Genomic DNA, 12,109 nt, shown 5'->3' with positions numbered 1-12,109 from the left:
AAATTATTTTTTGTGGTTTTTATCATTTGCAATCACTAAATATAATCTGAAACCAAATAATTTTTAAAATTATTAACAAAAATATTTTTATTTTTAATCAAATAAGCCCTCTGAATACGACGTTTATCACGCGTGTTTATTATATCTCATGAACCTAACTCCGTGACCCACATGCTCTATGATATGGCAGGGAATGAAGACACATTAACAATTTAGTTAAAACTCCATTTATATCTAGGCCAAGTTATAATAAGTAAAAATGGTGCATACAATTTAAATTGTATTTAATTTCATCGAAAAGAATTGATCGACAGAACAAAATATTGGGCCCATGTAACAACAATCACAATGGCCTTTTCAGAATGTATGGATGCCGTTTGATTTATGTCCTTATATATTTCAAATATTTTATATCATTAATTAATATATTACTTATTATATTATTTATTTATTACATTTTTGGAAATGTAGCATATTCTAAATAGCGATATACCGGATATATCCGTACCCTGTATAAGGCAAAAGTATCGGCATGAGCGATTTGACGTTATCGTCAAGAGTAGTGCATAAAGGCTATTGCGGACTGAAAAAATGGGCAAAAGTATCGGCATGAGCGATTTGACGTTATCGTCAAGAGTAGTGCATAAGGCTATTGCGGACTGAAAAAATGTATTAATTACCTTAATCAAAAATGTATTACATGTGAAGTGTTTCATCTTGACCTCTCTAAAAATGGCTGACCAACGTAAACGATCGAATGGGCCTGCATGTCAGAAATATCGATATTTTAGTGCACCCGTGAAAAAGTTTTAGCTGATTTCACACAATTAATGGTGCATAAAATGAACAAGGTTTAATTCTGTTATTTTTTGACACATTCTTAAATTTAACCGTTGCAAATTGTTGGCATTTGATTAAAGATTTTTGACATGTAAAAAATGACGTCATAATCGTACTTGATTTCAAACGGCGAGGAGTTTCCCGAAAGTGACGGAGTTAAGGTAGTGACGGAGTTAGGGGGCTATGCGATATATATATGCTTGCATCTCATTATATTCTGCTACTGCTACTACATGTATTATGCTTACCTAAATTGGTCAACATCATAATAATAATCCAATTAAAACACAATAATGAATTCCTTTAGCTGATCTTAAATAATCCTTTTCTGCATAAGGAAAACACAGACATTGTATGTATGGGTGTTGCTAAAATGCGGAACGGAAAACGGAACGGAAATCGGAACGGAATGGAAAATATCATCACGTTTGTCGCTTAAAAAGGGTATAGACTGACCAGAAACGATTTACTTTGTATCTTTTATTTATATCTAATGAATGATTATCAACATGTTGTTATCTTATTAATATTCATATGAATGTCTATCAATTATAGCATTGTATTCATTCGGCAAAAAACGAGCAAATTATCTATAACTTTTTACATATTTTTCTTATATGGTATGGCTGGCATATCAGCGTAATGTACGCATTTAGTGAAAGCGTTTTATGCGTGTTTTGAGTATTTTTATATTTCAAATATGATGTACATGTATATACTTACATCAAAATTGAATTTTCGGTGTTCTAGACGATCTTTTTTCATACAGATGATACAGTATCATTGAGATGGAAGAAAAAAACCCGTAGGACTGACGACATTAAAAATTAAAATACAGTAAACATTAAAATACCCGGTAATCTGTGAAACTAGTAAAATGTGAAACTAGTATTTTTAGCAATGCAATTTTGCTTACGTTTGCATTACTAAGCAGTTGTTTATTCCAGCAGCTATATACATATGATCCGAATAGCGAGCTCTAGACGTAGCCTGGTTTGATTTTCCGATTATATATTGGGACTATAGTCTGTCGATCCCAAAAATATTCATGCAGCACATTTGGACGATTTATAATGGAAAATGTTGACATCTTTTCTCCATTTGGAAGTCACTCAGAAGACCTTGCACAATTTTTCAACACTATCATCCGGGTCTGTTGAAATGCAAAACCCCCGTAGACTTCTTTATTTTTAGCAGTGCATTTATACCAGCTGATAAGCTAGAGAGGACGTTTTAAAGAAAGAATAATGAGAATGCTTAATGCTTCTAAAAGAGAATCGCTTGAACCCTGAGGTATTAATAAATATACAGCAAAAATTGAATCGAGGATATTTTGGGACAGGATATAGTGGTCAATGCATGTACTGTTAATTTTGCGGAAATAAATATTCTTGAATAAATAATCTAATATTGCTAATCTTTCAAAAAAAATTAAAAAGGTACATAAAGTATATCGTTTTAGCATGATTAACAAATCTATCAGGTAAATAACATTAGATAAGATTTTCCGTTTTCCCTTCCGTTCCGCTTTCCATTCCGTTTTCCGTTCCGCGTTTTAGCAACACCCATGTATGTATACACGTGAACCCATCTAATCGAAGAGCTGGGTAAAACTAGTACCCGCTAATGAGACATGCAGACCTGTGTTGTGTACATAACTTTAGACAAAGATCATTCATTTGTAACATGCATGTATTTTTATGACCTATTCTTCAAATCCACTTGCACTATTTTATTAGGTAAATAACAGCTTTAAGGTGGTGCAGGACACCTGCATAATGTGATGTACATGTATACTTTCTGTTGAGATAAACAATAAAGTATATTAAATATTAATTAAATATTTACCCCCCAAATAATGTTACCTAACATTGAAGCGCAATGGGTTAGAGCGTTTACATGTCTGTAAGAGCACTGGGGTCCAAGGTGTATTTTTGGTAATTTTACAATTGATATAAATGAATTTTCATGGGGCGGGGTCTGGACCCCTCACTCCCACCCCTTCTCTAAATCTGTGCACACGATGATGTTCATGTAGGCACACAGAAGCAAATCTAAAACCGGCAACCGCCACGGGGAGGGGGTATAATTTAATTTTTAATTTTGTTTGTAATAATTATATAGACCATTATACTTTCTATGACATAAAATGTTAAGATTATTGATTAACTGAAAATTCACTGCAAACAGTTCTACCCCAAATTGCACATAAAGTGCTGCTCATGTCACGATGTGTATTATCATATGAGAAGGGATCTCATCCTTCAGTTATGAAAATTATAAAGAAGATGGGTGGATAAGTCGTGTAAAATGCCCATACGCGGTCGGACAGGCTACTGAAAAATTAAAGTATCAATAAATCTGATGGGTTTTTTTTTTTAAATCAATGAAAACAATATATATATAACGAATTATTGATTTTTAACCTATAGGTATGTTCAATACTTGGAATATGTTGACTTAAACAGGCGTGTACGTATCAAAACCTGCAAATACTGTCATTTTTTAGAACTTCAGGGCATTTTCTTTTAAAGAGTGGGTCTTTGCTCCATATTTTTCTCATAGTCTAATTAAGGTCGATTGGAAAACAAACCGATTTCAATCAACAAAAACGTGGAGAGATGACCCACTATACATTAAAAATATCATTTTGTATCCCAACAATTGAACGTTTTGAAAAAATAATACAAGTACGGTAGTTCGTGACCTTAGTCACACATAAGATTTAAAAAGCTCACTTTGTTGTGTCTGAAATGGCTCAGTGGTTAGAGCACCTGGCATAAGCTAACCTTATATATCTAGGGTTTTTATGTTACGGGTTCGATACCACCATAATTTCCGACAATGTTTTTTTTCTTATTTTTTGTTAAATATATTAAAAACTGACTATAGTTAGAAATTTTGCTTTTGCAAAGTTTTATTATAATATATTTGAATAGATTTAATTGGGGAAACATAAATTCAAAATTGTATTTCACTACTAAACCGAATGGGCATTTGCGCCATCTTATTCCCCCATCTTCTTTAATTGTATTACCGGAGTTTGCATGTAGTCTTCATTTTTAATTAAACTGGTACAAAACAGTGTTATTTAGGGGCAAACACATGGTGCGGGTATTACTGTCTAATGACAGCATCTAGTTCTCATTTGTTGCATTCATTTAATCCGTGTTCAGCTGTTGTCTTTTAACAGAAGAGGGATATATATTATTCTTTTCTCTTATCCCTACATATTAGGTGTATAAATATGCATTAAATAAACACTTGTTAACCAACCAGTAAATGAATTTATGGCTAGGTGTTTTGCCGAGTACAAGTTTTACTCGAAGAGGCAAAACATCGTAAAGAACCATTCGATTGAAAATATGCATTAAAATAAGGAATAAGACAATTTTATATATGCACCTAATTTGTCGTTTATAATTGCCGATGATAAAATAGTCTTAGTTTTTTTTCTTGATTTCCATAACCTTTTAATATAAAAAAAACAACCATAATGACCTGGTCACATCACGGCAAAGACATACAACGACAAAATGTTGATGAAAGCAAAAAAAATCATATCCATTTATAATCAGATTTAAAATTAAAAAAATAAAATAAAATGAAGGGTCTCCACATCGAATGTCAGCATGCAGTAAGATGATACTAATATCAACACATGTCTTAGTCTGACTTCGTAAAAGAGTGAACATGGCTTCAAACTGCCTCTCCGCAGATGAATGAATGCTTTACAGAACTTTATATGCAATGGAAATTGTGTAGTATCAATTAAATACAATGCGACAAACTATTGCAGTGTAATGCACAACACAGCAGTGGAATATGTAATCCAGCTAACATGTACATACAATATCACATCTGACTTTTTTTTTAAACACGCTGTAAAAGATTTCACAGAAAAAGGTATAAAACATATCTAATATTTACATTGGAGACATTTGTGAAAACAACTAAAACAGCTGTATTTTAACAGGTACAATTCCGTAAAACAATACAACATATCCATATATCTAAGACAGACTTTTGTTCCTTATTTCTAGTGTTAAATAAAAAGAGGCATACATTAATAAGTCATTCAAAACACTTCATAAAAGAATAGGACTTGTTACAACAATTCTGAGTATTGATAAGATTTAAATTGATTTTTAACATGGCAAAGTTTCAAGTATAACGAAACACAACATATGTTATCAGAAAAGTGTACAATGTACTGTTTTGTAATTAATGGAGGGTGGAGAGAGACAAAGTTACTGAGATCCTAAACGTAGTTTTCATATTGATGTTCACAAGCCTGTTTACTCAATGTTTTTGCTGTCATCGGCACTCCTGATGTCTGACCATCAGGCTTATTATTTCCCTGTGTTATATTTCCACTTTCTTGTTTCCCCTGAAATAGTCAAATTGCAGGTAAACAATGCTTTCTTTCTATTTTATCAATACAAAAGAATGCGGTCGATTGCATGCTCATTTTGGAAAAAAATGTGATTTTTGTCTTTGACCTTTTTATTATTCAGTTATCAAAATAGTTCTTAAAATGATAAATCCGAAATGCAATTTTAAAAAAAGCAAATGGATATGCCTTTTAGATTTTGGCTATAATTTTTTTTTAAAATGCACATTGAATGGCTACCAACAAAATTTTATTGAAAAGTATACGCAAAAATTTTCGATATAAGAATAAAACAGGTTAATTTTAACAACGTTAAACCACACACAAATACAGATATATTTTCGAAAACTTAAGTATTGACTCGACCCTAGTTTAAGCAATATGTTAGATGAAGTCTAGTTATTACTGGTAAGATATTTTAGACTTTATCATGAAAAGTAAGTACCATACGCTACGACGAAGTCTCCCTTACCAAAGAAAATTTTTGCTGCAACAATGCCGCAATATAGCAGCAACACAATTATGTTACCAGAAACCAGATTTTGAGACTAGTGGAATGTTGCTGCTAGCTGCAACAACTTCTGGTAACATTTTGGCAATACTGCTGGAGTGTTGCCACTAGCGGCAATAACTTCTGGCAACATTCTGGCAATACTATTAGAGTTATTTCTGTAAAAATTATATTAACATGCACCTAGAATATTGCCACTAGCTGCAACGACTTCTGGTAATATTCTGGCTACACTCAGTATCATACTGCCAGAAATAATTTTCTGGTAACATCTACATGTATTAATTTGATCATTTAAATCATGAACTAATTTATACATAATATATATAATTCGATCTGGCAATACTGCTAGGCATCATACTTGATTTCTGATTTAATTATAATTTAAGGAGAAGCCGAGAGTGGAGAGGGGTTAATAAATTGTCAATTATTTAGATATGATTTCAGTTATAACACCTCAAAATTTGCCAGAAGTTTACCACAAACTTTTCCTCTGATTTATTATGCTTACCGAGCTTGCAAAAGCTTTAGCAGAATTTAGACTTATAAAATTTTACACATTCAGCACAAGTCTAAAACTGTCAATTATAATTGCATGAATTACTTTTGTATACATATATTTCCCAAAAAAATAATAATAAGTCGAACAAATTAAATCTAATAAATATTTTATGATTAAAGTCTTATTCTAAGAAAGTCTCAATTAAAAAAATCCAGTGATATTCCCTTCAATGGCATATAACTGTTATGCATGGTTACGATGTTTCACTATAAAATACTGTTTGAATCACCCCCCCCCCCCCCCACTCATGTTTTACGTGAATACCGACCTGTCTGTTCTTTTTTAACGGTATATTCTTTTTTATTAAGTTAAAATATCAGTCTACTTAGATTTGAGTATCTAAACTGCTCGATGCATGTTGAATTAAGAATTTTCGCATGCTAATTGTTTCCACTTTTACTTTCGTTTCAATGTTAAGTTATGCGCGCGCTGATTGGTCGATCAAATCGCTAGCCGCCAATTTTCACATTCGAAGCTGCCATGTTGTCTGCCATCGAGCCTCCCGTCATCACTGGAGATTGTGAAATGAATGAAATACGGGAATTATCTGTAAACAAGGTTAAAAAATACACTGTCAATGGAGTGTTTATCTGTAAAAAGAAATCAACGGCTGAACTGAGGACGAATCTGAGTGAACGAATCGAGTGTTGACATCCCCTGCACCATCTGCATGAGCACGTTTTTGAAAAAGTAAGTTTAGCCAAAAAATATATTCATTGAATGGCAGTTTATACATGTTTGTAATAAGAATATAAACCAAAAGACTGCGATCTACCATTATACCAATGGGTTTAACACTGTTCACAGGGGCTCGTCACGAAGTTTTTTCAACCTTTTATATTTTACACCTCTATACTATAAAATACACAAGGGAGGAATCAAAACTCGAAAAAATCGCTACCTCCCGATTTCGGTCGCCTCGTATTAATTCTTCTCGGACGTTAAACCCTGCACTCTAGGTATCATTAGATCGGGAAAGGACCATAGTTTTTAGGAATACCTGCAAAATTTAAACATCGGCAACAATTTTAGAAGTTTTCACGCATTTTCTTCCAGTTTATTCTCCGGTGACACTTTCTTCGATCAGATGTCGCGCTCTCATTGGTCAATTCAATGTTGCTCAAGGTAACTCGTACGAGGACTTGATTTATAGAGGGATTTTCAAACGATATTCAAACTTGCTTTGATGCAAGAAATACATTGTCACGTCCTACCGAATCTCCGAGGTATGGTTAAAATATTTCTACATAAATATGAAAATTAATACATATACTCACCACGTAATAAGAACTTCTTCACTCATCATTTGAATATCCCTCTAAAATACGAGTCAACGTACGATTTATCTTGATCAACAAAATTAACCAATGAGAGCGCATGAATAAATTTGGTGCGCAACATCTGATCGAAGAAAGTGTCACCGGAGAGTAAACTGGAAGAAAATGCGTGAAAACTTCTAAAATTGTTGCCGATGTTTAAATTTTGCAGGTATTCCTAAAAACTATGGTCCTTTCCCGATCTAATGATACATAGAGTGCAGGGTTTAACGTCCGAGAAGAATTAATACGAGGCGACCGAAATCGGGAGGTAGCGATTTTTTCGAGTTTTGATTCCTCCCTTGTGTATTTTATAGTATAGAGGTGTTATATATAAAAGGTTGAAAAAACTTCGTGACGAGCCCCTGTGCACTGTTTAAGAACCATGCGCGGACCTAGAATTTTATTCCGGGGGGGGGGGGGGGTTGGGTTCGACGGTTATTTGAGTTTGCCAGGGGAAGGGGGTCCGAGGCATATTTTTGGTAATGTTATAATGTGATTTTAAAAAATGTGAAGGGGGAGGGGGTCTTGACACCCCCTGACTCCCCTTGAAACTGCTTAAAATCTGAAAACAATTGCCAATGTGCTTAAATGAAATCCATTTATCTTCCCAGTAGGTCTGGCTTGGGTTACACAGACCTGAAGAAGACCATGGAAAAAGCTGTCACCTTACTGATTAAATGAATGGTGGAACTGGCAACCAAAAAAGAATAATGACGTTATTTGTTTAAGATTATGGAGAGGACAGTGCTGAGTTCCAATGTGGATATTGTTGTAATATTCTGATAGCTGTTTTTGTGATTGTTTATGTGTGAAATCAGAATGCCCACGAGGCTGTCAAAAAAGGACATTTAAAATGCGGCTTGGCTAGGACGAATGCCTTGATCAGTCGTAATACAGCAAGTGGTTGTGCAGGACTTGTGAACTATATGGTTTGAGCTTTGCTTACGGTAAACAGTGAACCGTCTGTGCGCGTTGTGTCAATCAAACTTCTATACATGTTACTCTGCAGCAATAAATTGTCACTGATTGGCTGAATACTTTTAGTCAAGTTTCATCATGATTTGTTCATCATATTTGTGTTTATTGTATTTATGTGTTAAATTTAAAGATTAGTAATTTTAACTGGGGTCCTTTATAAGCATGTTGGAATTCCAGTTTCAGGTCTCTAATATTATACATTATATTTTTAATTCAATACTTATTTTGTGCATGTTACATTGAATAATAATTTTTTTTTACTTCTGTAATATTGTGTAATCACAAACTGTTTTTTTATTTTTTATTTTTGAAAGTCCAAATTTAATGTAATGCGAAATGTTAGTCTTGTTCAATGTTGTAACCTTTTTGCATCTTTAAAAAATAAAACTGTAATGGCAATTAAAGAATTTTTTTTCATTTTGGTTGTAGATTAATATAATATACATGACTGCTTTACTGTATACATTTATTATTTATAAATATTGCATATATTGTACCATTGATGCCAGAGCACAGAAAATGCATTGAACCAATATTTCTGCAATGTCATTTTTCTTATGCAAATGTATTGCCAGAAAGGTGGTGCAGCAAAATTTTTGCTGTAACACTTTTCTGGCAATATTGCTGCAATCTCAAGTATTGCCAGAAAGGTGTTGTCCCAACAATGTGTTGCAGCAAAACTTTTGCGGCAACATCTTTCTGGCAATATTGCCGCAATCTCATTAGCATACGAAAAACGCTACTGAAGCAACATTGCCGCAATGTATTGCCAGAAAGGTGTTGTCGCAACAATATGTTGCGGCAAAACTTTTGCGGCAACATCTTTCTGGCAATATTGCTGCAATCTCAAGTATTGCCAGAAAGGTGTTGTCCCAACAATGTGTTGCAGCAAAACTTTTGCGGCAACATCTTTCTGGCAATATTGCCGCAATCTCATTAGCATACGAAAAACGCTACTGAAGCAACATTGCCGCAATGTATTGCCAGAAAGGTGTTGTCGCAACAATATGTTGCGGCAAAACTTTTGCGGCAACATCTTTCTGGCAATATTGCCACAATCTCATTTGCATACGAAAAACGCTACTGCAGCAACTTTGCTGCAATGTATTGCCAGAATGTTGCTGCAGTATTGCTGCAATAATGCCTGAATGTGTTGCCAGAAGGTCAATATTTTGGTAAGGGCTGGCTTAAAACATAATTTTTGCTAAATGAACATTCAGCTTAGATGAAATACAATGTACAATTTACTTGATGTTTTGTAATATTTAAAAAAAGATATTTTCGGGTTAAAAAGATTTTTTAAGTGTTCGAAAAAGAGTAGAAAAATCAAAATTAATATACACGAAGTAATTTTACTATTTTCCAAACGACGTAGACAATAAGGAAGACAACCAGTGCGAGTCCACATATCACCACTGCAGTGATTTTTCCAGCATCACATGTATCTGAAATATAAAACAGTGAACATTATTATCTAATATTTATATTTTCCAGTGTCCACGCCTGTGATTACACTACGTTTCGATTTTGTACTATATAACCCATAACTTCAAATGACGCCAAATTGAGACGCCGGCGGGGCTTGCTTATTGATATTTAAATATTTAATTATATGATGGCTTAAGATTATATAAATATAAGTAATAAATAACCATTATTATGAGGTAATACTTTCGGTCGGGGCGTGATCAAATCTATCATAAAGCCCATCGTGCTTTATTGGATTTGATCACGCCCCGACCAAAATTATCACGTCATAATACTTAAAGAATGATTCCTTATTTCTTAAAAAGTTACAAAAGGAAAAATGGTTTAAATATTCCTAGAACACTTAGTTCGAGAAATGGTCAGTATATTTGGTATTATTCTTTGCTCTTTTTAGCAAAGCTTAGAAGAGATTCACCAATGGATATTTTGTATCAAGTTTGCTCAATTTTTTTTTCGAGGGAAAACATGTGCATGTGGATAAAAGAACAGACAAAGGGTTATCAAATAAGCTGAAATAAGCATTCAGCTAAATATGAGCTAAAGCCCAATTATTATTATTAATTGACAACATGAACAATGCGCAGACTTTGTGTGTGAGAACCTATCAATATACATAGTCCTGTCATACAATTAATCACAAAAATATAATACATTAATAGACTTAAGCGTTTTGTCAGTCGCCATCATACATACCATTCTCTGAGCGATTATTGATGGTAGGATCTGTAAAGAAAGTTAACTTTGTCAGTTCAAACCTTATTAGATATTTGTCACAATCAGGCAAAAAAATAGTAATATTTTCTCGGGGTGTCAATTTCAACTCTTACCCTCCCAAATAGGCACTATTTATATAACTTTAAATGTTCACTCAAGTGGATAAATAGTGAAACATTTACAATCAGGCTGATGATAAAGTCATAAGTGACTAAAAAAAAACCCCAAAGAAAACATTATATATAACAAAAGTACTGCCAAAATAGATTGATGCAATTTTAATCAAAGTTGATTAAAAGTTTTAAATACTATTTTTTGTCTGATTGTGCAGACATTAAATTGGAGATACCCGACAAAAGTATAGCCGGTGATCAAATTCATCCGCATTTTCGATTAGCACTTTCCATACAGTGATTTAATATACTGACCTAAAAATTACTGTTTATTTGTGCATCCTTGATAAAATGAGTTCGTAAAATGTTCAGAATGATTACTTCTTAATATTATGTTTTTTCTAACTGATATCTGTATGCTTAATGTTTGTGTCTGAAATTCGGCAAATTGCTCCAAATGGCTTCTTATTTTCAAAATCTTTCCCCGGGGGGGGGGGGGGGGGGGGCATGCCCCCCGGACCCCCTGGAATACATTCTTAAATGCGACAGTGGAACGACCCAGCCGATTAATTTTTTTTATTTAAAGTCACTTGAAGGTCTGCGAAAAGTAAGAAAGTCAAGCGACATTATGATCATTCATGATTCTCACTTTTTCAATCAGAGTTGGCCTGACTGAAAGAAAAGTAATGTAATGGCCAATTACGTTTTAAATTTTTAAATGTTCAAATAATTTGTGTGTTATTTGTTAAACAAATATTATTTATTGTCAAACACGATTACCACCATTTGAAATAGATTTATCTACAACTCATGAATTAGTATAATTTTATATTTATCGGATAATGTGAACTATCAACAAATTGTATGTACGTAGTGTGCTTATAGATATTTAACAAATTTATTAAGTAAAGAAAATGTAGTTGTACAAGGAAAAATTGCATTTGTTTTTTTAACTAGAGAAATTTAGTCACTTTTATTCATAGAGATTCCACGCCAAAATATTTTATTCAAAGCGATGTCATAATTAACATTAGTATACGGAAAACATATGACATATGAACAAATACATAAAGAACGTAGTATCACGATATATCAGTGCAAGATAATGCAATTACATCTTACATATTACCGTATAACATCTTACCAATGGTTATATTGACATATTGAATGGCTGTCCCCGTCCCGCAAGTT

The sequence above is a fragment of the Crassostrea angulata genome, chromosome 7, assembly GCF_025612915.1.
Source record: "Crassostrea angulata isolate pt1a10 chromosome 7, ASM2561291v2, whole genome shotgun sequence".
Lineage (NCBI taxonomy): Eukaryota > Metazoa > Mollusca > Bivalvia > Ostreida > Ostreidae > Magallana > Magallana angulata.
Note: the sequence above shows the minus strand (reverse complement) of the source record.